We start from the raw sequence: 27,507 nt of genomic DNA on the forward strand, positions 1-27,507 counted from the left end.
ACAAGCGAGTTGTGTATTGCCTCCGGTGCACTGTCCGTCACCAAGCACACGCGTGTGAAGCGGCAGGCCAAACTTAAACTGGTCAAAATCTCTCAGAGACAGTGGACCAGGGTTGGTAGACGCTGGAATACCAGGAACTGTCCTCCCTGGTTCCAGACGAAGTGTCTCGCGGTCCCTGGTTGACCACCTAAAACACAGGGGGTCTTTGTTGTCGGTGAACCCGTGGAGGACCTGCAGGGTGCAGAGCCAAGGTTGGTCAAGCTCATGATTTGATTGACACTCTTTTTTTATCTGCCTCAAATGTACATTGCCTTTATGAAGCTGTCATGCATGTCAGCTCAGGAGAGGGGGGGGGGGGTCTAAGCCCTACGTCTGCTAGAGATGGGGACAGCTTGGACGGAGGAGGAGGATTGTCATAGGCTCCAAATGGGCGACCGTCTATCGCATCATGTGATGACCCTGTACGGGTACTTTTGCATGGCCACGCTGATGGTCAGGCACCGTAAACCGGAGAAGACGGTGGTGAATTTCAAAGTAAGCGTGCACTTATTCCAACAGCTTGTTTCTGTTTTTCTGCAACTTTCACTCCGGTACACTTCAAGCGGTTTTCATCCTGAAATGTGAGTAGGCCACATTCAAATAAAGAGATCTTTTCCACAGATGGGATTTCTCAGCTCGGCATTTTCCTTCCCACTGCCAGTGGTTTGGTGCGTACTTTGAGGGAATCTGGTCGCTCTACTTGGAGAGGCGAGAGGACGCAGTGTGACCAGGGCTGCTTCTTCCTGGGAACCACAGGACTTCCCGTGGCCAATCCTAGGTCCGATTTGCACCATCTGTGGAAACAGTAAGAGGACCTGATCTTGTAAAAATACAGTAGTTTTCAATAATGAAATAACAGATTGTGTATTTTTATGTGGACGTTAAATCATATGTATCAAACCTTAAAACTTGGATTTAGCTTTTAAATAAGTGAAATATTTTTTTAAATATATGGCACATTCTCTGTGAAATTAACAAGAAAAAGTACATAAAATTACAATTTATTTTACGGTGTATGCTTTAATTGGTAGTTATTAGTGCTAATGTTGTTAGCTGGTTTCTTCATCCACTGAACATGAGCTCAGACTTAAAATTTCCGTCGTCTGTCTTTTTTTTTCCCTTTCCCCTTGACCTCCACGACACAGCAGGTCAGAGGCATCAAACCACTGCCCGGTAGGACAGAGCCGTGGAGACGTTCTCTAGGGTCCTAAAGGTAAAGGTGCCATTTACTGGTGCTGACGTCAACACTTCTAGCAACCCGTTGACTGCTTTTCTATTCCTGCAGCTCTGTGTCAGTGAAAGTGCCGATTGACTACAAATGGGAAGCTTTCCTCCAGGAGTTCCCAATACAAATCGGTGTCCTCGCGCCCTCCAAAGAGGACATTGTCTCTGCCGGATTTGGAGACCAATGGACCTTCTACTTCAAGTGGAGAAGAATGCAGTTGGAGAAGCGTGTCTTATATGTCTTATATGCTTTATTGGCATGAATGTTAGAAATTACATTATTTGCCAAAGCTTCAAGGATTATAATGTGAGAAGAAATATATACATGCAATTAATTGAGCAAACTAAAATATATACATTTAAGATGAATAAATAAAAACAGGAAATCAACAACAGTATTAATCAATCCATATGTCATGTTTGGGGTTTTTCCCCCCTTTTTGCCTCCTTGTGTTTGTTTCTTAGTTTTCTCCCAGTCTTGTGTGGTTATCTCTGTCTTGGTTCCCCTGTGTGTCGGCTTGTTCTGTGTCCTGTTTAATTTTGAAGACTGTTTTGTTCTTGCCTCTAGATTTACTTCCTGTGTCTTCCCGCTCTTGCGATCACCTGATGTTTCCCACCTGATTCCCTGCCTCTCGTTACCTCGTTACCTTGTGAATTTAATGTCTGTGCTTCCCTTGTCTCTTCAGATCATTCTAGTTTGTCTGCCTGTCAGTACCTCATCTTGCTGCCTGTTCCCGAATGCCCTGCTGTAAGTCTCTTCCCTGTGTATTAGTCCTGTCTTTTCCTCACACTTTTTCCCCCTTGATCCCTGCGGCCTTTGTGTTTTGGGATTTTTTCGTTTATTACCTTGTGAATTGTTTGTTTTCCCCCCCCAATTAATTACCCTGTCTTCACCTGCCAACCTACGTTTGGTCCTCCCTCCCCTGCTACACGTCACAGAACGATCTGACCAGCATGGACCAATCAGGTTATATTTTTGAGCCACTCCTCCACCGCTCAATCTGGCGCCGGCCCGTTGTTTTTGCCGCCTACACAAGACGGACCCCACCTTGACATGGTGTCTCATGATGGTGCGGTGGGAGGAGGTGGAGAAGGAGCATGGCCCTCCCAGCGCCGGCCGGAGACAGTCAAGAAAAGCTTGCACGGCTGGAATACGCTTTCCGACGGTTCCTCAGGGAACTGGGGGAAAAACGACTTATTGTGAGGCGCCAACTCGCCATCTGCTCCCTGATGTGAGGCGCCATGTCAGGCGAGCCCTGGATCCTAAAGGCGCCAGTTGTAGCTGCGATGGCCATGGATGTCTACCAGTTGAAGGGGAGTCTACAGACCCACCTGGTACCACCAACGAGCTGCCACTGACCAGTCTTCTCCAGGAGGAGCCCCGAGAGTCAGCTCGGCAAGCGTTTGTATGGACTTGGAACGGTGACCCCGGAATGGCCCGTGGTTACCTTGCCTCTGAATCCCAGCCGGCGAGCAGCCCCTTGGATCCCCATCCCAGGCAGCGCCAGGTGTCTCAGACCCCAGCCAGCGCCGACCGCCCTACCCTCCAGCCAGCGGCCAGATTCCCTGCTAGAGACCAGCGCCTCCCTACTGCCGTCCAGCAGGGGCCCTGTGGTCCTGACCCCAGCTGACGGCCAGCGTCTACCTCCCTGTTCCTCTGACGGTTCTGCCCAAGCCTGACCTATCTGTCCCCATCCCGTCTGAGTCTGTTTTGTCTATCTCACTGCCCGTCCTGTCCGAACCGTTCCTACGCCTGTCCCGTCCGTATTCCCGCCTGTCCCGTCCGAGTCAGCCCTGCCTCATGGGCCCTCTGTTCTCAGCTCTCCTGCGTTTCAGCTCTCAGTCTCTCCCTTGCGTCCCAGCTCGTGCGTCCACTTGTGGGCTCCCTTGTGCGCCCCTTCATGGCTCCTTAGTGTGCCCTTTGTGGGCTCCCTTGTGCCCTTTTCTTGTCTCTTCTCTCATCCCTTTCTTCATGCCGTCTTTTTGTGCGCTTTCTCGCGTCTTTTTTTCGTGCCCTCCCTTGTGCCTCGTTTTGCGCTCTTCACTTGTCGTCTACTGTCCAAAGGCGATATGAATGCTCGTCTCGGAATTGGAGGGGAAGAAGATGAAAGAAATACCAGAGGGACAATGTGCTCTCTCTTCTTCAAGGAAAACTTCGGGACAAAACTATGCTTTGATTCCCAGATGTTCCCCTGCGAGTGTCACCCGCCAAGGACACCTTTGGAAGGCTGTTGAACCACTCGGGCAAGTTATTCAATGTGAAGCCTTTGGTGTTCCAGCTAAACTTTGCGGATGGACCCAAAGACACCATACGAAAGACGTTCAACCACAAGCTGCTTTGGGACTATGATGTTAGATGGAAGTCCTTCAAATGTGAAGACATGGCATGGCTGGATGACTTAAGACTTTTGGTGTGTGTTTAACTTTTGTTAGGTATGTTTCATTGGTCAAATATGAGTAAACATATGTGTGTATTCAATTGAATTCAATAATGCTTCTTTTTGTTAACTTTTGTTGTAATACTGCAGAATAGTATGACAACATTGTGTTTTGTGCTTTTTATGCTCTCTAAATCATTACGTGTCTGTGGAAAATGTACTTCTAAAAATATTTTACAGGTCACAATTCTAAAAGTAGCATGAAAAGAAAATACTCAAGTACAAGTAATAACATTCATTGTATTTATAGTATACGATCATAATGAGCGTATCCCAAGACACTTTACATGTAGACTAGGTCAGGACCACGCTTTGTCCTAGACCACAGACTCAACAGTTCTAGTATTTCTAGAGCAAGCAACAGATATGATAATCATAAATATATCACTGATTCTGAAGTAAAATTGCAGTGACAAAGTTTCAAGTCAGTTTCAATATATTTTTTGTATCTTTCCTCAGGGGATGGGGGAAACAATGCTTCCACAATCTCTTGCTTCTCCTACCCCTCTTTCAGCTACAGCTCAAGGCGCCCAACCTGTGATGAGGAGACTCTTGAGCTAAGTTTTGTTAGAGCTTCTGGAGCGGAACCCTCCACCCCCAATCACAGCCAGGAATCCACCTCAGAACAACGCAGTGGAAGCACTCAGAGCAAACTCTGCACAAAGAGTAGCAGAAGTCCAGACGACCCCCCGATTGAATGGTGCAGATCCTCCCCTCTCCCACTTGACTTCTGAACAACCACATTCTGGCCAACTACAACTCCATCCCCCAGCTGTCCAGAAACAATTTCACTGTGGACAAGGACCTCATCCACTGGTCCAAGCAGACCGGGGAACACATCCTGCATTTAAACACGGTAACCCTGTAAGTAGTAAAAAGGAAACAGGTTTAAAAGCTGTCATTAACTGATGTGAATCCTTCCAGCTGACAGCGGCGCAGACCTTGCTGCTAAATACAGGGCTAAGTCACAAAGATCTCAAAGATCTGACTAGAATGGACTTACAGAATTACAACAGAAAACTGAAATTGTCCGTTTATTATAAAGATAAACTGATTGTGCACTTACCCTTTATCCCGAGGTCCACCCATAAAAACAGAGAATCATGGCCTCCCATTCTGTATTCCCCCAGGCCGCCCTATTGTCTCTGACTGGGAGAGCGAGACATATTACATGGCAGAGTTCATAGATTTTTATTAAAACCCCTGTCGATGTTACATCCTAGCGCATCAAGGACGTCTACGATTTTGTGGATAAAATCAAAAATATTCAACTACCGTCCTCATCTTTTCTTTTCTCTCTTGATGAAGACAACCTGTACACTAATGTACAAACCCCAGAAGGCCTATCAGCGGTTTAAAACGCCTCCAAAAACACCGGACAGTAGAAGACCCAACAGAGAAATTATCCAAGTAAAATTAACCTCACTGACAATGATTTTGAATTTGATGGCCAATATTTTTTACAAATCAAAGGCACGGCGATGGGAAACGTTTTGCACCCTTGTATGCAAATATATTCACAGCTGAATGGGAGGAAAGCGCTCTGGAATCCTGCCCAAAAAAAGCTACTTTACTTTTGGTATTTGGATGACATTTGGGGGTTGGCAACACTCTAAAGAGGATTTTGAGCAGTTTGTACTCACCTTCAACAACGACAGGCAGTCATTAGGTTTCAATCCACTATTAGTCTGGACTCCATAGACTTTCTGGACACAATGACCTTCAAGGGGGGACTGATTTCCCCGATACACAAACTAGAGGTCAAGGTTTTTTTTCAAGGAGACTGACACGCATGCGGGGTTTTTTAGATCTAGCCATCACCCAAACCATCACTCACTATTGAAACCTTTACCCGAGTTAAACCTGTGTGTCTGGAACAATCTTTCCCATTATATTTACTATTCGATTGAAAATGTCAAATTTATAAAACAATTAAATATTTTTATTTCTGCTGGAGGTAACAATGTCTTCCTCAAAGATCAGACTAATGGCTTTCAGAATAACTAAAAACCTTGGGGACATTCTGGTCAGAGCACAACTCAAACCAAAACAGACACAAAAGACCAGATCTAAAAACGGATTTCTTTAGACATTATAAAATGGTAGAGAATCAGACCTCTAAAGAAGTTTTTATAACACAAAATACTACTGTCCATACAAAAATGTGGTTAATTTAATCAGATATTTACTACTGCAAACCAAGACAGCTGAAGAAGTTTCCGAATGCATCATGGACTTCTTTTATATCGGAATATATATATGGTGCACCCAAACGCATTCTTATAGAACAGGGCAAAGAATTAAATATAAACAAAGTAAGTCAAATTTGGAGACATTTGATATTATTGTATTGTTGTTTATCACATCACTGGGGGAAAAACATCACATTCATTTTTATATCCACTGCCAGATTAACCTGGACATGTGTGCCAAGCTTGGCATTGCCAGAAGCCTCTGTGCTCCATACCACCCACAAACCAATGGCTTGGTGGAAAGGCTCAATGGCACCATTCAAGGGTGTGAATCATGTTTTTCTTAATGTATTTCTATATATAAAATATAACTGTGGAACTATGGTGAATAACGTTTATTACTTTTCCAATATCCGGGCTTTGAAAAAAATGGTGAGGGGCCACCCAAGCGACTGGACGACTGTAAGGCTGTATTTGGTCTACGCACCAAAAAACATAACCACAAAACATTCACCATTTTACCTCATGTATGGAAGGGAGGCCCGTTACCCTTCTGAAATTCTAGATAAGTGGCAGGTACAATGGCCTTTTCCTGCAGTATACAACAACTTTGTCAATAATGGTATATTCATAACCTGTAGGTTACTTGTGTTCATTTATCAACCATCAATGTTACAGATAACTGACGAGGAAGTAAATGCACTGGCTGGAAATGAGGAGGTAACATTAACTTCCAAACTGTCCGATGTCTACTCCAAAGTGGAGGCCAATATATTGGCAGCACATCAGAGGGTGCGGAAGAGAAAACGTGAATTGGGCCACGATGATGGCTTTGTGATGTGGGACCTGGTATTAAGAGTAATAGCAGAAATCTGGGCCGGAAAACAGCAAGGGGTGTTGTGGAGCAAGGTCGGACCCTATAAATTATTTGCCAGAGACCTGCATCTGGCACCTGGAAGACAGGTGGAGAGTGAGGTAAATGCAAGTCTTTCATCATCATGAAATCTTAATGTACATGCCTAAAACTATTTACAATACCAATATGCAACTCTACACAATTGTCACTTAAGGTGTTGAATGCATTTATCCATGCAACCATTCAAACACTACACAAAAAAACTGTAACAAAGTACTTTCTTGTCGACTCATTTGAGATGACTGCGATGTGGCAAGGATCATTCAGGGGATTAAAGAAGGTGACTACTTTCAAATTCTGTTCATAAATGGTTACAAAACCTACAATTATTTATTCATTCTGTATACGTTTTCAGATTGACCCAATGGCCTATGATGTTTTACTTGGAGCAGTTTGTGACAAACATCACTGGACACTTGTGGTGAGAATGTACATACACTATAAAATGACTATTTTAATGTGAGATTTCATCCTCTTTACATGATCTATGTGTACTGTGAAGGTCATTTAGCCAACGGAGAAGCGGGCGCTTTACATTGATCCCCTTGGTGAAACCCCTGTCCAATTAACAAAATGCAAGGATATCACAAGGCAGGTTATGTCAGTGGTAATGTCATAACATTTTTCTTAGTTCCAAATAACTATATTTAGCTCATCTACAGATCTTTCATGAGACGCAAAAATATACATATATCGCGATGGACTTGTGATACAATTGACCATCCTCGCCAGCAGCATTCAACATCCTGTGGGGCAGTGGTCTGCAAGGTATGTGTGCAAATGACCCTTTGTTAAATAAAGCTATTGACTTTTACTAATTGTACTAAGTCTTTTGTAGTTAACAGAGCTCGTCTTTAAAAGGTGAGTTGGTGGATTTCAGGACTGATGAGGCAGCAACTACTCAGTTGAGAAAAGAAATAGCTGGCGTAGTGGATTCAGTTTTTTTTTTTTATGTCAATGTATCATCATCAGTGTGTCTGAGAAACTGTTTACACCTGTGTAATGTGTCAGAAAATTTGTCGGAGCTATGCAGACCATGTGGCAATGCATGCCAAAGTCCAGGAATAAATATTGATGGTCATGATGACTGGGTAAGCACATTCACAATATCCGCATACAAATGTAATGTTTAAATAATCTACTGGCTTTTTTTTGTCAGATCCAGTGCACAACATGCAGTTTGTTGTTTCATTGGGTGTGTGTTGGGAGACCACCTTAAACCAGAACTACTTTTGTCCAGCATGTACTTTATAAAAACATGCCTCTACTTGCTAAAGTAACATCTTTTTGGCACAAAAAGGTGTTCAGCTCCTCATGCTGTATGCCAGGCTGCAAGCCAGGATATGTTAAAAGGAATAAGGTCATTGACGAATATCAATAGCTACTGTGCCGTGTTGGAGTTTGATTTACAGTGGTGCTCAAAAGTTTACATACACATGCTTAAGTTGACTAAAAAGAGGAATAAAAAAGTCATGTTTTGGAAATTTATTTTAATACCTAAATTAAAAAATGAGGTAAAATCCAACCTTTAAGGACACCAATTTTCTTTGTGAATGAATAACGTATTGTAAATAAATAAATGTTCTTATTTAAAATACAGGGGTCATAAGTATACATACCCCTATGTTAAATTCCCATAGAGGCAGGCAGATTTTTATTATTAAAGGCCAGTTATTTCCTGGATTCAGGATATTATGCATCCTGATAAAGTTCCCTTGGCCTTTAGAATTAAAATAGCCCCACATCATCACATACTCTTCACCATGCTTAGAGATAGGCATGGTTTTATTTCAGTTAGACTAATACCTGGTTTGATTTGCATTGAGAGATGATTTTATAGAAAGTATCCCATGCCTATCTCTAAGCATGGTGAAGAGTATGTGATGATGTGGGGCTATTTTCTAAAGGCCAAGGGAACTTTATCAGGATGCATAATATCCTGAATCCAGGAAATAACTGGCCTTTAATAATAAAAATCTGCCTGCCTCTATGGGAATTTAACATAGGGGTATGTATACTTATGACCCCTGTATTTTAAATAAGAACATTTATTTATTTACAATACGTTATTCATTCACAAAGAAAATTGGTGTCCTTAAAGGTTGGATTTTACCTCATTTTTTAATTTAGGTATTAAAATAAATTTCCAAAACATGATTTTTTTATTCCTCTTTTTAGTCAATTTAAGCATGTGTATGTAAACTTTTGAGCACCACTGTAAGAACAACTTGACATCAGTTTGGATGGAATGATTTGATGAAAGACTCATTAAAATGCTTTGTTAATTCGGAGCCAAACTCCATGCATTCAAATTACGTCATATTAGCCTACCACTTTTCTGTGACTCGTTGGCAATTGTGTATTTTGACAATATTTGACTATTCGATCTGTTAAAATGTGTGTCAGTCACAATGTATAGCTTAGTAGGTGGCTATGATGAAGTAGTAGTCAATTTGTCCATAGATGCGACCAAAGAAACGTGATAACTAACTTCGGGTTTTTCATAAACTAAGGCAAGGTAACCAGTTGTTGTAGATGAGCTCACAACAAAGTGTTACCCGGTTGGTGACGTAGTTGATAAATAGGTAACTGGAAGCGATTTCCTGTAGCGCTTTGATAGCTTATTGTGTAAAGCTGCAGGCTGGGAACTCTTTTTTTGCCACAAGATCGCAACCACCTCGACCCAAAATTATATGGTTTTTGATGTGGTGCTAACTTAGACAAACATTTTGGCGCCAGTAGATTTTGGAAACGATGTAAAAAAAAAATTTATCGCCAGGGATACTTTTGTGATTGTGTGATGAATCTGGTGCCACAGGCAGCCCAACGGCAGTTGTTAGGTAACACAACATACAGACACCTTTTTCTTTCTTTAACTGTCTATGACGGTAACCACTTGTTGTGGAAACCGGTAGGGGTATCACACCGGCTCCATTAGTCTCTCCAGAGTCTCACCGGTTTGGTCCCAAAATTCCTAATAACTCATTGGAACCAGCTTTGTTAGTCTCTCCAGAGTCTCCCTGCTCAGCGGTGGTTCCGGTTTGGTCCCAATAACTCACGGCAGGAGAAGTGGAAATGTTTGTTCTACAGCTGCTGGTAAGAGGGGCGAGGCTACAGATACCAGGTTTGGGGGTGGATCTTAAGTTTAATTTAAAGGAATTGTCAAAAGATCTCCTAAACTCATTCAGAAACTGTGTCAGACTAACAGCATATTTAAAACAGTTGTAATGTTTTGAATTGGTTGTATAAATTAAAGTTTTTAAAGACAAAAGTGCTTCACGAGGACAGAAAACAGTTGTATAGTGTACAAGTGAAAAAAGTCATAGTATAGTAAATTGAAAAGTGTGTAAATGCCACAAAATGCACATCAGATTGTTTCCCTTCCAAAAAGTGGCACTAAACAAAAAAGTTTAAAAATAAAAGTGTATTCCTTTGTTTCTATGATGATATTCCTGTATTTACTTCAGTTTGCTCTGGTAGTGTAAGAAATTCATAACTTAAATCGCGTTCGTTCGGATTTCTGAGGAAAAGGAGGCTGGGGGTCAAATTGAGAATTGGTGAAGGTTTAATGCAATAGCAGTGATGAAGATGATGAGACAAAGACAATCAGACAAAACAAACACATAACACTGCAGCTGACAGCGGACTGATCCACGCTCCTCCTGACGGAGTCACATGAAAACAGTCCTGAATATCTGTAAAACACTCATTTATGCCGTGTACCTGGGGGCGGTTCCTTTTCACCTGGTGCTTTCAATTCCATTCTCATTGGTCCGCTGTTGTCATGACAACATGCCGTACATCTTTCCTGTGCAATGAGAACTGACCTGCCTTCAAACACTGCACCTTTGGGGGTCGTTTTGGTTACAGAACAGAGGTTGTTTTGTGTAAATGTGAAACTCTGACATCAAAGTAGTCCAATCAACATTGTATTGTTTTAGCCTAGACCAAGACCCCAGGGGACAGGAGACAGAGAGGACCACCTTTGTTGCATAGCAGGAAGCCCCTTTCCATAAGTTAATTGCCAGACTTGACCTGATCAACTCTTTACAGTCAGAAGGTGGGGGGAAAATGGAGACAGCTGTATGCTTAATTTTCTAACCTGGTTCCTTCAGACATTTTACCTTTTTAAAAGTCAACAGTAGCAAGGTTTTAACCCAACACGGGTACCTATACATCATATTTGACTTCTTTGTTTTGGGTTTAGAAGTTAGAATTCAATGTCACAAAAAGTTAGATTTTATTTCCATCATTTACACTTTCAAAATAAAAGAAAACAAAAAAATGGCATCTGTAAAAGTTCGGGCCCCCTGCAGAGTTGATATCTTGTACTTCCCCTTACCAACCCTTTTTGGCAATTATCACAGCTTGGAAACGCTTCTTGTAGCCAGCCAAGAGTCTTTAACTCTTGTTTGAGGTATCTTTGCCCATTTTTTCTTCCAAAAGTCTTCCAGTTCTTTGAGATTTCTGTCATTCACTGCTCTTTTAAAAAGGTCTATCCATAGATTTTCCATTATGTTGAGGTCAGGAGATTGTGAAGGCCATGGCAAAACCTTCAGTTTACACCTCTTAATGTAATCCACCGTGGATTTTGAGGTGTGTTTAGGATCATTATCCATTTGTAGAACCCATCCTCTCTTTAACATCAGCTTTTTCACAGATAGCATCAAGTTAGCGTCCAAAATTTGGTTATATTTCATTGAATCCATTTTTCCTTCTACTCGCGAAATGGTCCCTGTGCCACTGGCTGCAATACAACCCTAGAGCATGATTGATCCCCCCCCCATGCTTAACCGTTGGACAGAGGTTCTTTTCATTAAGTTCTGTGCTCTTTCTCCAAACGTACCTTTGCTCCTTGCGGCCAAAAAGTTCTATTTTAACCTCATTGGTCCAAAGAACTTGTTCCCACAATGCATCAGGCTTGTCTATATGTTCATTTGCAAACTTCAAACGCATTTTTTTGTGGTGAAGACGTAAAAGAGGTTTTCTTCTGATGACTCTTCCATGAAGACCATGTTTGTACAAGTATCTCTTTATAGTGGAATGGTGTAGCACAACTCCAGCGTCTCCAGGTCTTTCTGATAGATCGTGCAGTCAAACACGGGTTTGGACTTGCTTTTCTCGCAATCCTGCGAGCTGTTCTGTCTGATATTTTTCTTGGTCTCCCAGATCTTGCTTTAACTTCCACTGTTCCTGATGACGGCCATTTATTAATTACATTCCGAACAGAGGATATTGGCATCTGAAAACCCTTTGCTATCTTCTTATAGCCTTCTTCTTTGTGAGTGGCAACTATTTTCAGTTTCCTAGACAACTGCTTAGAAGAAGCCATGGTGCTGATTGTTGGGGCAAGGTCAGATAAGTCTGGGCATTTAAAACCTTGAGATTGAAATCACCTGGTCTTTCCAGACGATGATTTAGAACAATCGATGATGCTGTCAGGTGTCTCAGCTTTCCAGGGGGGGGGGTGCATGCTAGAAACTGCAGGGTGCCCAAACTTTTACAGACACCATTTTTTTGTTATGTTATTTTGAAAGTTTAAATGATGGAAATAAAATCTAACCTTTTGTGACATATTATACAAATGTCTAATCTGTCAGTTAATGCCTCTTCAAGATTTTTCCATCTTTTCTTGGCTTCTTTATGCACATAATACAAATTTGTACCCTCAGGATGTTATTTGTAAATCAAAATGTCTAACACATCAAATTCTTTATGCTCCTTCAGCAGGTCAGACACGGCCCCAGACATAGAGGCACGTGAAGGAATCGTCTTTAAATCCAAATCTTCACATATTTCCTTGTGCAGGAGTACTTTGCATAAAAAAAAAAAGAAAAAAAAAAAGTTATTTTACCCATATGCTACTGAAAGTTTAGGGGTTTTAAATTGATCCTAAAGGAAATTCAGTAATGTACAGTGTAAAGTGCTGCTTTTGTTCTCACAAATGAGCGATTACATACAAATTTTAAACCCTTTATTGAAAAAGCACAGCACACAGCAACTATAAGTGGATGGTTTGCAGCTGTGCAGCTGGGAGCAGGTGAATCAGTTTAGCAGCAATCAGGAGTTGGGAGAGTGATGTGTATCTCACTTTTATTATGTAAGGGCTCTTCACCTGACTTTAATAAAATACCATCTGTAGGAATAAACCTTATGACATTCACTCTGAATAATGAAGATCCACAGGTGAATGTGGTCTGGTGTTATATCAACATCAAATGCTCTTCCACTGATTCACTAATTTCCAACGTATCTGGTGTCTGGGATCTGCAGAGACGCAATTAGTTGACATGTTTTGTCCTCCACAGGGAAATCATCTGGCAGCTGCCTCACCCCTCAACAGGCCAGGAAAAAGTGTGCCAATTTAAAGAGAAAATAACATGGGAGATATCATTTATCAGGAGATCAGTTCACTTGTAAAGTTTGTAAAGGGCCTGTTGTGTTAGGCCTTACCATGCATGACATGTTTAGTGGTTTCAGTGTTTCCACACTTTTACTCTAAATCCTCATGTTCATATTTCCCCAGAAGCTTAAGTATCTACCCACTGGGGTGGGGGGGAGGCCACTACAGCAATAAAGTCACCACAGCCGTTTCCAGCACCAAGGCCCCACAAACTATCACAGTGCGTGGTCGTGCACATAAATTAATTACTGAAGATTTTACCAAAACTGTATGAAGGTCTCGCCAAAAACAAAAGAAGGGAAGAAGCTTGGGCCAACCCACAAAGGTCCCATCAGACCCAGCACCCCCATAAACAAAGTTGTGTATAGACTAATAAAGTAAACTAAACTGCCAGACCCCTGTCCTCTAAAGAAATAAAGCCACCAGAAAGAACGGTGCAGACACCCTGGTGCAAGGACTGCTTCAGTCTGACTAGGAGAGAGATTTGGCTCCCAGCCTTCCTTATGTACAGGAGGCGGGGCCACCCACTGATGCTCAATCAGGAACACCTGAGATAGGCAGAGAGGGAGAAGAAGAACAAGGGGAAAGCCTAACACTGCACACTAGAAAATGCTCCCATGTATATTTATTTCCTCTGTAAAAGCATAATGCATACACTCCACTTTATCTATACCTCCTGTGATTTCAGGACATTTTACAGAGCAGGCTGAGGACGTAGGCTTGTTGCATGTCAACTTATTTCATCTCTACAGACCCCAGACACAAGATATGTTTGGAATGAGTGAATTACTGAAAGAGCATTTGTCATTAAGAGCATTTGTCATTAAAGGTGCCCTGTGGCTAGAGCTGACAGAGGAGGTAACAGTTCATCTTCACATTCACCACATAATACACACACATACAGACCTCACATATTTAAAAACAAATGCAAGTAACAACGGTTTTGATGTGGCAGGGCACCTTTAATTGATAATACCAGGCCATAATCACCTGTGGATCTTCAATATTCAGTGAATGTAATAAGGTTTATTTTCACAGATGCCATTTTATCAAAGTCAGGTGAAGAGCCTTCTCTTAATAAAAGTGAGATACACATCAATCTCCCAACTCCTGATAGCTGTCAAGCTGATTCACCTGCTCCCAGCTGCACAGCTGCAACCCATCCACTAATCAACTCTGCACCATAGCAACCACTCTCTGCTGGCTCAGCTTTGTCACTTGAACATTGCGTTTGTGTTTATGTCCTCGTGTATTTTGATTCTAACCTGCTTTCCCTGTGCCGTAGATTCTCTGTCTGCCTTTTATCGTAACCTTTTTCCATCAAATAATTAAATTCCTTTAACTTGATGGAATAGTGATAAAGTATATATATATATGTATACAGTACAGGCCAAAAGTTTGGAACCAACTTCTCATTCAATGCATTTTCTTTGTTTTCATGACTATATACTAGGGGTGATCCGAGTACTCGGCTGAAACGAGTATCCGGTACGGATAAAGCACTTTTGCCGAGTACAAGTATTATATGAGTAATACGAGTTAATACCCCCCCCCCCCCCCCGCTTTCAAACACGCTCGGCTCTATCACACACACACAGAACATGGAGAAATCCGCTCCCTCGGCCTCTCTCTCTCTCCATCAGTCAGTCGGGTCTGCGGATCTGTTCCGTTAACGTTTAGGGTTTCTTCAGCTTCAGGTTTGTTTTTAACTTCGGTTTATAGTACTTACAGACTTAGTAACCAGTAGATTTCTGGTGAACGTGGGGTTTGTAGTCCTTACATAGTAACCAGTAGATTTCTGGTGAACGTGGGGTTTGTAGTCCTTACATAGTAACCAGTAGATTTCTGGTGAACGTGGGTTTCAGACATGCTGCTTGGTTTAAATGCAACTCCCGTTGCGTCTCTGCCATCAGAGATTATTTATTTTTACTGTCAGCTGCCATCCGCCCCCTCTCTCTCTGTGTCTCTCTCTTACTCACACACACACACACACACACACACATATATACCTTGTGTGGAAATAAAAAAAATTAAACAAGAACCAAAAACAAAAAAAATCACACTGATCATAAAAAATAAAAAGTTAAAAAAAGAAAGTTATATTGAGTATGAAAACTCTTGTTCATTACATTTTACTTCATAATTGGAGCTGCATGTGTTGTATTCATTGTTGCAAAACGTTCTGTATATAGTTTGTTTGTTACCATGACAACACCATTGATTTGAAGCTTGATGCTGTCATGTAAATAGTTTTCAAATCAGCAATAAATATAACAATTTCTGATCAACCCATATCAATTGCATGCTTAAAATAACATACTGGTTAAAGCCCCGCCCATTTCAAGACAACCCGACCCACTTCCGGGTTAAATCTGACCACTTCCGGGTTAGGCCCCGCCCAGTCCACGTACGGATCCGGATACAGATAATTCATGTGGTAAACAGATACAGATACAGATAATGCTGTACTCGCTCATCCCTCCTGGTTACTGTTGTGTGTGGTTCCAGACCAGATCTGAAAACATTACTGACCACTCTATTATCAAAAGTCTGGATTGGAGAGACGCCCAGCAGTAACATGATAAATGTATGCAGAGAAAACATAATGAATGGTGCCATCCAAACCTTTGCAAGGAGGAGTTTTAATCCAGAAGCCAAATTAAGTATTGTATTTATGGATGACTTCATGCAAGCAGAGGGTTCAGTGGATGACGGGGGCCTTACACGGGAGTTTTTCCGACTGCTTATGATTGAACTAAAAGACAGCAGCCTGTTTACAGGGCCACAGAACAGGAAGAACCTGTCCCTGGACAGCCATGGTTAGTACCCACACATGACACTTATCTGACATATTGATTTTTTCTTTTGTTAAAATTTTAGATTTGAGAAAGTTGTAAACACCGTTTCCTGAAGATTTTTGCCAACTGTTATCCACTGGAAACTAGAACATTTCAGTTTTTTTTGCAGCATTACAAAAAAGTCTCTACAGAACATTTGGAGTGATGATGGCTGTGGCACTGGTACATGGAGGTGTGTTGCCTTCTTTTTTTTCCAAGAGGCTCTACCAAAACCTCTGCTCAACACCTACATTGCCACCCACTCTGGAAGAGGTAGCAGACCAGGATTTGCAGTTGAAACTCAAAAAGGTGTATATTATGTACTGATGGTGTTCTGTTTAATCTTTAACATTTGTCTATATAATTTGACTCTGTCATTGTAAATGAGATCAGCCCTCAATGATCTCAACTACAATGGTAAAATGACTTCTTTTTTTTTTCCTGTTACAAATGGTGAAGTATCTGAAAAGGCCTTATACTAATAAACTGTACATGTTGTCAATAAGATCAGTGAGGCAGTTGATATTGCATCGGCTTGAGATGCTGTTGAGGAAGCTGCCGAGAGCCTGTCTTTATTGGGATCACTGAGGCCTATCACCACCATGGAGGGATGTGACCAGTTGGTTCAGGCTGCCACAAGTTTCTACGTGGAAGGAAGTAAGTATTTTGTAGTCCTTCAATTCACCTGTAATGGTTCATACAAATTGTGGTAATGATTTTAAATTCTTAATTTTGATCATGACAGCAATTGGACCAGATTTTACTTATATTTTTTGGAAAATGCTACGGTGAGCTGGAAAATGTATCAAAAACAAACCTTTATGGTGGCACATACGGTTGTCTTAATATATTGCATTTTACTGTGGGGGACCAAAGGTGTTAACATTGTGTTATGCCTGTCTGTGTTGAAGGATTGCTTAACTGGGTAATAAAGGTAAATTGTGTGGCACTCCGGATTTGTTTGACCTATTGCTTAGCTCACATGGGTGTGTTGGGCTAAAATGCTTTATTTTACATCACCTTTTCTCTTCTCATTCTCTAAAGGTATACAAGGGCCCTTGTAGAATAACATACACCCTTTTAATTGTTGTGGATTACAGACTTGCTGACGGACTGAATACACTTGTGGCGTTTTTCCACTGCTGGTAACAGCTTGACTCGACTCGCCTTGACTCGCCTCGACTCGACCCATTCTGCGTCCGTTTTCCATTGCAAAATGAGTAACACCTCAGCATGGCTGGTCACCATAGCTACGTGTGATGATGTAATTGTCAACGCCACTCACAACAGCACGTCGACTACTCGCCACAGCCAGAAGAAATGTTTTGTTTCAAAAGAAGCTGAAGGAGGCAACAAAATCACCGCTGAAAAAAACGGGAGTTTGGGAAGTCCGACGGAGTTCAGACGTTGACATGACTGTTGTTCGCCGACACAAAAGGGGAAGTTACGTTTCCTGGTAACGTTAGCTAACATTTGCATGTGTTAGCGGCCCGGTCAGTATTTACTATACGTTAGCGTTATATAAAGTACATGAACTTTAGTAACCACGATTACACACCAACATGTGTGCTGTGTACCATTTGTGTTTCAGAGCATTCACGCTCTGCAAAATCGCCGCCGCAGACCGTCTGGTGGGCGATGTCCGACCGGTGAGATCTCTGGTTCTGACCTGCTGGGCTTCGTATAATCTTCATGAGAGTCATGGAGAGGCTTATGACAACAACTGGGATACATCTGGGACAGCAGAGCCGGAGGGGGGGGGGGGGGGACATTGTCCCAGGGTGCAGACGAAGAAGACCGGGATGTACGGGAGGGTTTGATGCGCTACTTGAAAAGCTAAATAAAAACTTTTCTTTGATAAATTGTGTTTTTTTTGTTTTGTTTTTAAATAACAGTGTGAAATATTGGAAACTACATAAAGCCCCCAATAACCCTTAATATTGAACAGTTGATAAGCGAGAATAGTGCAGAGAGTCAATAATCTGTCGGTGTCTGGCTAGATTTTTTTTAAATGTCCCGTTTGTTCTGGACACACACTCCACACTCTTGTTTGCTAACAACGTAGTGATCTGACCACCCAGCAGTCTGCAGGTTTCCACGTCACCTTTTGGTATCGCCTCAGCTCGCTTGGAACCTCGACTGAGGTAGTACTAAAAAAAGTACCTGGTAGCAGGTCCCAGGGACTTTTTTTCGTAATGGAAAACCAAAAGATTCGAGAGTAGAGTCGAGGCGAGTCGAGTAGATACCACGCAGTGGAAAAGCACCATTAGAAGGTACAGTTCTGCAAACCATGTGCAGCTCAACCTCAAAAAGCCATAGAGCAAATGCTTGTGGCTTAAAGATCTAGTGCCCGCCCATAAACCAAATTCCTAGCTGTAAATCTTGCTCACAATACCTGTTATCTATATTTTGTATTCATAGGACAAACCCATCTGTAAAACTCTGTTTATAATAGTATTCTTTTCTATATTTATTCATTACATATCCATGTCTTGCACTTACGGAACCATTGTATATCCTGCACTTACTGCTATTGCACTTCTGGTTAGACCCAAACTGCATTTCGTTGCCTTGTACCTGTACATGTGTAATGACAATAAAGTTGAATCTAATCTAATCTAAAACAACAGACAGGCGCAGTCTCTGTGGCGCATTAGGTCAGCGCAGTCGGCTGTTAACCGAAAGGATGGTGGTTCAAGTCCACCCAGGGACGTTTGCTGCTTAAGTAACCTGGAAGGAGCAAACTCTGGGATTTATCCTTCTGCAGAAGACCATAGAGCAGCCCAAAGATAACCCAAGTGGGTTTACCTCTATCAGAAGGTACAGTTCTGCCAAATATTTGAATTCAAAGTCAGAATCCAATTGACATGTAAGAACAATACAATGCACGTCCAGCTTCTACATTTCCGCATGAGTCAGCTTCCCCAATTTCTGAGTAACAGGGAAATAGCCTGATAAGGATACATGTGCAGCTCAACCTCAAAAAGCCGTAAAGCAAATGCTTGTGGCGTTAAAATCGAGCTCACCTGGGTAAATTGCAAGCTGCAGGTTAACTACTGTATCATGGCTATTTTGTGTCATGTAAACAAACTGATGTTACAATCTACATATTATACTCTCAATGTTACTTTAAATAGAGAAACAATATGTAACTAACTTGCTATGACATAGCCTACTCTATGCTAATCATCTAGGTAGATTACTGCCCATTTACAAGTAACTTGATGGATTTGATAATGCAGCTGTCATAGTAGGTGTGCGTTTGGGTTGCAGTGTCACAGTGTATTGTCCAAAGGATGCTCATTGTTTATTGTTGTCCATATTCATGTTGCCTTTAGATGAGCATGGGGGAAGGAGAGTGGATGGCAAGGTTGAGGGCGTGTGCCGGCTCAGTGGTTTGGCCTTCTGACAGACCAGCCCCTAAGCAGCCGAAGTGGCATGACCTCTACAGGGCTGCCAACTCTCACGCATTGGCCGTGAAACACACGCATTTGACCGGTTTCACACGCTCACACCAGGCACGGCGCCAGGATTCCAGTTTTGGATGGGCCAGACCAATTGTGGGTGGGCCTCAAATTAAAACATGATTTCAAATCACTGTTTAACCTAATACAAATGACTAATATACTGTTATATTATCTGTGCTACTATAATTGAGATTTCAGTAGCTTGATGCTCTTTAAATATGTTGTAAAAATACATTGTACAAACGTTTTGTTGTATGGGACGACCCTATCCGCGACCGCTCTCCTTGGTTCTGACCAGAGAGGAGCGCGTTGGAATCTCCATTACGCACCATACCTGGCTGCGCTATTACGCAAAGCTCTATAGACTGGAACAGTGGTCAGGCATTTAATATTTCCCCCAAACATAGTTTAGTTCTGCTCGTATAACAGGAGGCCGAAGTTTTCACAATTCTGTTAAATTGTTTTTATGTTTTCAACACTACAGATCAACAACACTGGCCGACAGTTTCATTCAACACTCGGGCACAGAACTGGTTCATTGACGTCATCTGTCGTGTAAAACAAGACTCAAGTTATTTCCAAAAAAGACAAACTGTTACTTTATTTTAGCACAAATTATGAGATAATTTGCCATTTTTTAATTATTCTTTATAATTAAAACATATATTTTTTTTAATGAAAATTTGTGGGTGGGCCTGTTGAAAAGTGGGTGGGCGTAGGCCCGTCAGGCCCACCCATGACGCCGTGCCTGGTCCATACTCTTGGATCCACTGGGGGAGTCCAAAAAGGACCTCAAAATATGTTTGGAAACAACAAGGTAAGGGTTGCTAAACATTAACATTTTTATTGTCTGATGTCCACTTTCGATTAGAAATGACAGTGGACACAAAATAAATAAATACATGAAATACACAGTATATCTTACAATTTGCATGCCACACTGCCAACATTAATGATTATATTGTTATTTAATGTTGTCTTCAGGGCATTCATGCAAAAAAAGGGATGCAATGTCTCAAGGTGGAGATGTGAGACAGTCCAGCATCCTAAACAGTCTGACTCCACCTCTTGTGGGGTATTTGCCCTGAAAGTATGTTCTACAAATGTTAGACAAGAAATTGTTTTTAATACAACCAATGACTTAAATAAGAATGTATTTCACTGACAACTGATTTGGCTCTGTGATGCATCATATAGATTCCTTGTTAATAACAGATATTAATTTGAAAACTCTATAATGTCATTTTGCTTAGTTTGCAGAGCTACTTTTAAAAGGAGAAGAAGTGGATTTCCCTACATGTCAACAGGACATCAATCAGTACAGGATGCAAATTGCCATGACTCTCCTCCGAGAGAGTGGTAAGTATTAGGTTTTAATGGGATGTATTAGTAAATGAAATAAACACTCTTACAGTTGCTGTCAAAATACAATATAAAGTTGTCAGAATTTTAACAATGTACATACATGACGAAAATTAACTTTTCTGTTTTTCCTTTTAACAGATGACCTGACAGAGACATGCCACTGTTGTGGGGAGGTGGAGCATGAGTCGGACTCTAATTGGGTAACACAATCATTAACCGCAACTAGATATATTAATATATATAACATTAGCTCTGTAACACATGAATGAAAATGTATAACTTCTCACTGATTAATATTTTTTTTTTTCAGATTCAATGTGATCTTTGCTGCCGTTGGTATCATCACTTGTGCGTTAAAAGCCCACCAACAGAGGGATCGTTCCTTTGTTATGCATGTGTGTAGTCAACACAATTCTGCTACAAAGATGTACAAACATGTTCATACCTTTTATTTATATTTAGTGCCCGAGCACTGACGTTGTCAGGCAGGAAGCTCAATTAAAAATCACTTATTCTTATAAATATTATTATTATTTTTGTTATTATGCACTTTAATTGCATTTTTAAGGGCCTTAACAGCCGTTCTTTTATACTTGTTTTAGGGGATGTTCATTATTATTTTTGTAAAGCCTTGTCTGTTTTCTAACACTTTATATAATCATACTTTTTTAACAAGTACTTGTTGTGAATAAAAAAAAAAAAAACACACTAACACGCCTGATGACAGGACAGACCCGTTATTAAAATACATTATTTCAGGTTGTTATTGTGACCTATTAAACACACAAAATAACACGCATGATGACAGGATAGACACTTGCATGTTAGGGGGTGGGATACACATATTATCAGGTGAAAAACGGCCTGATATTTTGGGTACCCCCTATGTAACTTTTGCTAAACAGCAGACCTCATTCATCTTCTCATAACGAACGACAGTCAGAGTATACCTCCCGAAGGTCGTAGCTGAAGCAACAAGCAAGCTAACGTTAGATGGCCAATGCTGAGCTGAACATGTTTACTCACCACAGGTTAACCTATTTTGCGTTCAGCGCTTCTTTGTTTGGGTCTTGTTGTATGAAGTTTTAAAGCCAAAGTTTATGATGAATGGCGGAGCAGCTGCCGGTGTTTGTTGTCAACTCTCACTCACGTGCGGCCGCGCGCAGCAGATACTACGTGTTAGGTAGGCAGGTTATAGGTAACGGAGGAAGGTAATAACGGCAAGCTCAGCCGACGCTTCCTAAAAATAAACATTGTTCATGCAGCCTGGTCGCCCAGCGTCTGGTTGGCAGCCTGGTCGCCCAGCGTCTGGTTGGCAGCCTGGTCGCCCAGCGTCTGGTTGGCAGCCTGGTCGCCCAGCGTCTGGTTGGCAGCCTGGTCGCCCAGCGTCTGGTTGGCAGCCTGGTCGCCCAGCGTCTGGTTGGCAGCCTGGTCGCCCAGCGTCTGGTTGGCAGCCTGGTCGCCCAGCGTCTGGTTGGCAGCCTGGTCGCCCAGCGTCTGGTTGGCAGCCTGGTCGCCCAGCGTCTGGTTGGCAGCCTGGTCGCCCAGCGTCAGGCAGGTTTGGAGCTGATTGGGTCCGTTCAGGGGCATTTGAACATCCGCAAGTTTTTGAATAGCTGCCTCAGCTTCCACTTCATTGGTTTCCAGTTGTGCTGAAAAATATGTAGAAATTGTTAAGTCCCAACTACCCAACTTACCATTTAGGCTTCTTTGTTTTTGATTAAAAAGTAAAGCAAGTATTACGACTTCCTTTTAAGACTTGATATCTCCAAATCATTTAATTGGTAATTAGGCCAGTGGAGTTTGTTTACATCATTACAGAATCTGAATTGAGATTAAGCTAGCACAGCAGTTTTGTTCATGTGCTGCAGTTACTTGGTTTGGGAAATTCCACGATCTCTACAGAGCTACCTTAGCTTAAGTTGGCTGACTGACTATATAAATGTCTGAATAATTTGAGAAGCCAGTTTTATACCGACATTGTTTGGTCAAAATAGCTTAAAATTAAACATGGGTTGGATCCCCATTCCAAAAGCCAGACATCTTAACCTTAATTTACTACATTGTGCCACAAAGAACAACTGTAAACACAGCAGCATTTTCCCAATAGGGTTTCATAGAACTTGCTCACCTTCTTTAGCAGCTTGGATCAACTTGGATTCCATTGACTGGAGAAGCAAAAAGGCCCTCTTCATGGAGATATCATTGAGAGACACATCTGTAGTACAAAATAAATTCAGTTAGTGTCTGTAAGTAGCTCTTGAAAGATTCTGTCACTGGCGTTCTTACCTCTAATCATTCTCCTCTGCAGCTCATCATCATGTCTTTCATTTGTGCCGCCAACTGGCAAACTCAAGCCTAAGGACAATATAACTGCTGTTAATCAAATGTTGCTGCTGTTTGACAGCACATTTCATGACCTTGGTCCAGGTAAATTTAATTTCAGTAATTGAGTAATTTACCCTACATTTTACATTTGCTATACTCCGCTACATATTTGAATAAAAGTTTCAAACAGAAGAAATGTAACAACCTTTGTTAATCCAAACAGTCAGCACACAAATAACAAAGACCCAAACAGCTCCCATCACTCCAGTCACCAAGAGAAACTGGTTCCTGTGCTACATGCCAGGTTAAAACCCATCATGCAGGTAGCACAGCTGTTGCTGATCAGCTCTGATTGGCTCTCTCTGCAGAGTCAGTGCTAGTTGAGATTCAGCCCATGAAAAATGGGAATTTGGAAGCAAGGGACATGTACAGACTATATTGTAAAGAAAGTCCAGGAAGTTGTGTTTTTTACAAGAATGAAAGTCAGTGATGTTTGTCTGAACACTGTTAGACTTTTTTTGGTAAATTTGCGTTAACTTACTGGCAACGTGCTGTAACTTCCTAATTACAGTATCATAATTGTACATGTTTTTTTACAGTATAATACCCTTACTGTAACTTAGTTTTACAGTAGTAAAAATATCCTTGGTTTTACTGTTTAAAGAACTCCACAGTGGCAAAGCCCCAGGGATTGATTAAATTTGTTGAGAAATATTGTAAGGAGAGGCTGTCTTGGTTGACACACCTCTTCAACATTGCGTGGAGGTCTGTGGCAGTGCTTAAGGAGTGGCAGACCAGGGTGGTTGCTCCCCTCTTCAAGAAGAATGGAATCTGCTCATTACAGGAGTATCACACTGCTCAGCCTCCTTGGTAAACTCTACTCCAAGGTGCTGTAAAGTCAAATTTAGACAATCCTCAGCAAGGAGTGTGCCAATGTACGTAACATTTCAGCAAATGGCAGTGGTGGGATTTGAACCCACGCCTCCAGAGAGACTGGAGCCTTAGGCTGAATCCCATTCCTTCCCCTTACCCCTTCCCCTAGCTTTTGCGCGTTCACGCGGCACCTAGTGCCGGTCCAATACGTATTACGAGCTAGGGGTAGGGCATAGATCAAGGGCTGTATAGCCCTTGGGACCTAGTGTGGACGCGACCTCACTAGAAAACACACAGGCATCAATGGCTGCCCGTCGACCAGAGAGACACATGAATGTAAGTACTTTCGGCTTAAATAATTGATTAAAAAGTTAGGACAGTCTTGTTTTGTGGTCTATGCAGTCCTGTACATGTATACTTGCAACCATGTTCCTAACTGAAACTTTTTAAAAATCGCTAGCTTGCAATGCTAACGCTAATCGCTAACGCTAACGTTGAACAGTCCCACATATTTCTGCCTTGAATGGACTGTATAGATCGCATAGATTGTATAGCTAGATATATATTAATGGTCTATGATACATCGCTACGTGCTTAACATATACCGCCCTGTATCACACAGGAGGACACAGGAGGACACAGCAGCCGATCCAGGTTGGGGCTGAAAACCAGCAGACGTCTCCTAATTCATATGTTCATGTTGTACCCATTCATTATTGCATTGGTAGCCTACTGTATTATTGTAATAATCTGTAATTAATTCCTGTTCATTGTTCATGCACTTGTTATATTGTTGTTGGTTTTGATATGGGACACTGATGATATGTGAGGGGGGGGGGGGGGGGGGTTACTGGCCAAAGGCTCCAGACTGGTCTGGAATATCAGAGCAGCTGTAGTTACAACAGTGTAGTGTGTGTGTAGTTTGTTTGTGGTCTTGTGTGTATTTTTTTAGTTTTACACATTTGAAGCCTTTTATTGTGTGCGACATGTTAGTTATGGTTTTAATAGTTGACAATGGTTCTGTAACATTATTTTATGTAACGTTTTTGCCTGTTATGTTCAATTTATCACCAATAAAGACAGATTTTTGTCAACAAAATGTTTTTGTGAACATCAATGACATTCAAAACGGTGATAACTGAAACAGATATACAACACACCATGTATACAGGGTGTATATGTATGTATATGTACACATGATGCATGTGTATACACTTTTTTATTGCAAACAGACCTAAGTACTACACAGATAAGTACTCTGCACTACCAAAGTGAACCTAAAATAACTATAAAATATATAACACACACTGTTGTCCAAACCCACACAATCAACAGACCTAGACGGCATCTTGGAAGTTTGTGATCAATACTGCATGGTGATGTCATAAAGTGGTGTCCCAATTCATAGGGGTATGTTTTCACCCCTTACCCCTACCCCTTGGTTTCAAGGGCCAAGGGGTAGGGGTAAGGGCCAAGGGGTAGGGGTAAGGGGAAAGAATGGGATTCAGCCTTAGTCTATCTCGGATAAAAGTAAAAAGAATTCTGAAAATCTTCAGGGGATGTAGCTCAGTGGTAGAGCGCATGCTTTACATGTATGAGGACCTGGCATCTCCAGCAGGTATTATGGTAGAGTCTTTAAAAGAGCTGCAGAAGATATTACCTCCTGTGGTAATCTGACTGGTAGGGTTATAGAACGTAGTGGTAGACTAAGACCTCCTGTGACACAAACTAAGCGGAATGCTCTCTCTTTTATACCTCAGACTATCAGACAGCACAACAAGCCCTTTAAATGAACACGTTCTACAGTTTCTACTTTATTGTATTCATGTACTTGTACTGTAGAGCAGTATATTTATTGCATTACACATACGTTTTTATGGGTGTACCCTTCAGCTTTTATGGGTGTTAAAGGAGGTACAACCAAGGTTCCAACAGCTATCTTTTATGTGAGCTTCCTGATTGCTCACACGTTGACTATTCACATTGGTGTTTTAAAAAAGGCAGTGCTTTTAGCTTTGATTTACTCATCAGCTCTTTTTTTAAGAGATTTTAGACCTGGAACGAGCCATCTTTTATTTCCTGTGGAGGTCCAAGTGGGAACGAGTGCAAAGAAGAGTGAGGAAGAAGCCAAAAAAAAGCAGATTTATGGCTATACACTTCAGAGGATCGGCTTTGCCACCATCAAAGATGCTGTTCACTTACAGGTAGTGTGGCCGAGTGGTCTAAGGCGCTGGATTAGGGCTCCAGTCTCTCTGGAGGGGTGGGTTCAAATCCCACCACTGCCATTTGCATATATAACATAGTAGGAAGCCAACCAATGTCATGTCTTACAGCTGTACCAATTTGCTGAAGTAACTAAAATCATCCATCAATCACCTTGCTGAGATTGTTCCTTGTTAACCTGAGAGCCAGCAGTTGGTGAAACCTTCCTTTCCAGCACTTTGGAAATAATTGTGATAATCATCCATATTTATCAAACTAATCGTGATTATCACTTTGGCCATAATCGTGCAGCCCAAAGAGATCTAAGGTTTTATCAAACCAGGTTGGGAAAGTAACCTTTCTGCTGACTTCTTGTTAAATAAAGCAAGTAACATCACTTAAAGAAAGCTACTGCGATGGCTGGGAACCGAACCCAGGTCAACTACTTTAAAGGCAGCTATGCTCACCACTATACCACCAGCACTGAACAATGCAATGCTCACTTCAAATCTTGTAATACATCTGGGCATTGAGACTGTAAGTGCGCTCTATCACTGAGCTACAGCCCCTGATGAGTCAGAATTCCCCTCCAGGGGGTCCTGTGTTATCACATTCACATGAATGGGAAGTGTGTTTATATGCATTGCCACCCTTCGATAGCTCAGTTGGTAGAGCGGAGGACTGTAGAAGTATAAATCTGAAATCCTTAGGTAGCTGGTTCAAATCTGGCTCGAAGGAGCAGTCTTTTCAAGAGTTTCCCTTCACAGATCAATGAAGTCTTTCTGATTCTGATCTAGAGATGGACAGACGACCCAAAAGCATAATACTTCTTGCCGAGACATAACAAGAAAAAAAAGAAGAGGTGGGGGAGATAGAATTAAGCCCTGACAGACAACAGAACTACAGACAAAAGATGTGAAATAGTGCCAAGTGTGACCAGAAGAATTGGAGAAAAAAAAGTAGCTTCTCTTTTCTCCTGTTTTGTACACAACCCAAGTTTTACAAAACAAAAGATAACTTTCATTGAATCCCTCGGTTAAATCACAGTCAATATTTGTGTCACAAACCGTCTCAATGTCCAATTCAAATCAATAATCCAATAAAATTGAAACTTTAACTTACCCCTGCTGTTTGAAATTGCTTCCTTGTCGTTTGGATTTCAGAGTTGAATCAGCAGAGCCCTCCGCGGTTTCTGACCTTCTGTCTCTCTCACAGATGTTTTG

General features: G+C 41.6%; 3 long non-coding RNA genes and 1 other non-coding gene across 4 annotated transcripts; 3 read left to right on the forward strand and 1 right to left on the reverse strand.

The window, feature by feature from the left end:
* The first annotated feature begins 15,723 nt into the window (after positions 1–15,723).
* Positions 15,724–16,697, forward strand: LOC116683723 (uncharacterized). The gene is made up of 3 exons (XR_004330690.1): positions 15,724–16,031; positions 16,180–16,358; positions 16,556–16,697. It is a non-coding gene; the product is annotated as an uncharacterized LOC116683723 (long non-coding RNA).
* Positions 16,698–20,267: 3,570 nt separating this feature from the next.
* On the forward strand, positions 20,268–20,785 carry LOC116683719 (uncharacterized). The gene is made up of 3 exons (XR_004330688.1): positions 20,268–20,333; positions 20,501–20,606; positions 20,770–20,785. It is a non-coding gene; the product is annotated as an uncharacterized LOC116683719 (long non-coding RNA).
* A 1,716-nt stretch (positions 20,786–22,501) lies between these two features.
* Positions 22,502–23,193, reverse strand: LOC116683721 (uncharacterized). Its single transcript, XR_004330689.1, has 3 exons — positions 23,171–23,193; positions 23,013–23,099; positions 22,502–22,533 (listed from the first exon to the last, which is right to left on the reverse strand). It is a non-coding gene; the product is annotated as an uncharacterized LOC116683721 (long non-coding RNA).
* A 3,092-nt stretch (positions 23,194–26,285) lies between these two features.
* Positions 26,286–26,367, forward strand: trnap-agg (transfer RNA proline (anticodon AGG)). The gene has a single exon. It is a non-coding gene; the product is annotated as a tRNA-Pro (tRNA).
* The last annotated feature ends 1,140 nt before the right edge of the window (positions 26,368–27,507 follow it).

Source organism: Etheostoma spectabile, unplaced genomic scaffold (genome assembly GCF_008692095.1).
Source record: "Etheostoma spectabile isolate EspeVRDwgs_2016 unplaced genomic scaffold, UIUC_Espe_1.0 scaffold00019064, whole genome shotgun sequence".
Classification (NCBI taxonomy): domain Eukaryota; kingdom Metazoa; phylum Chordata; class Actinopteri; order Perciformes; family Percidae; genus Etheostoma; species Etheostoma spectabile.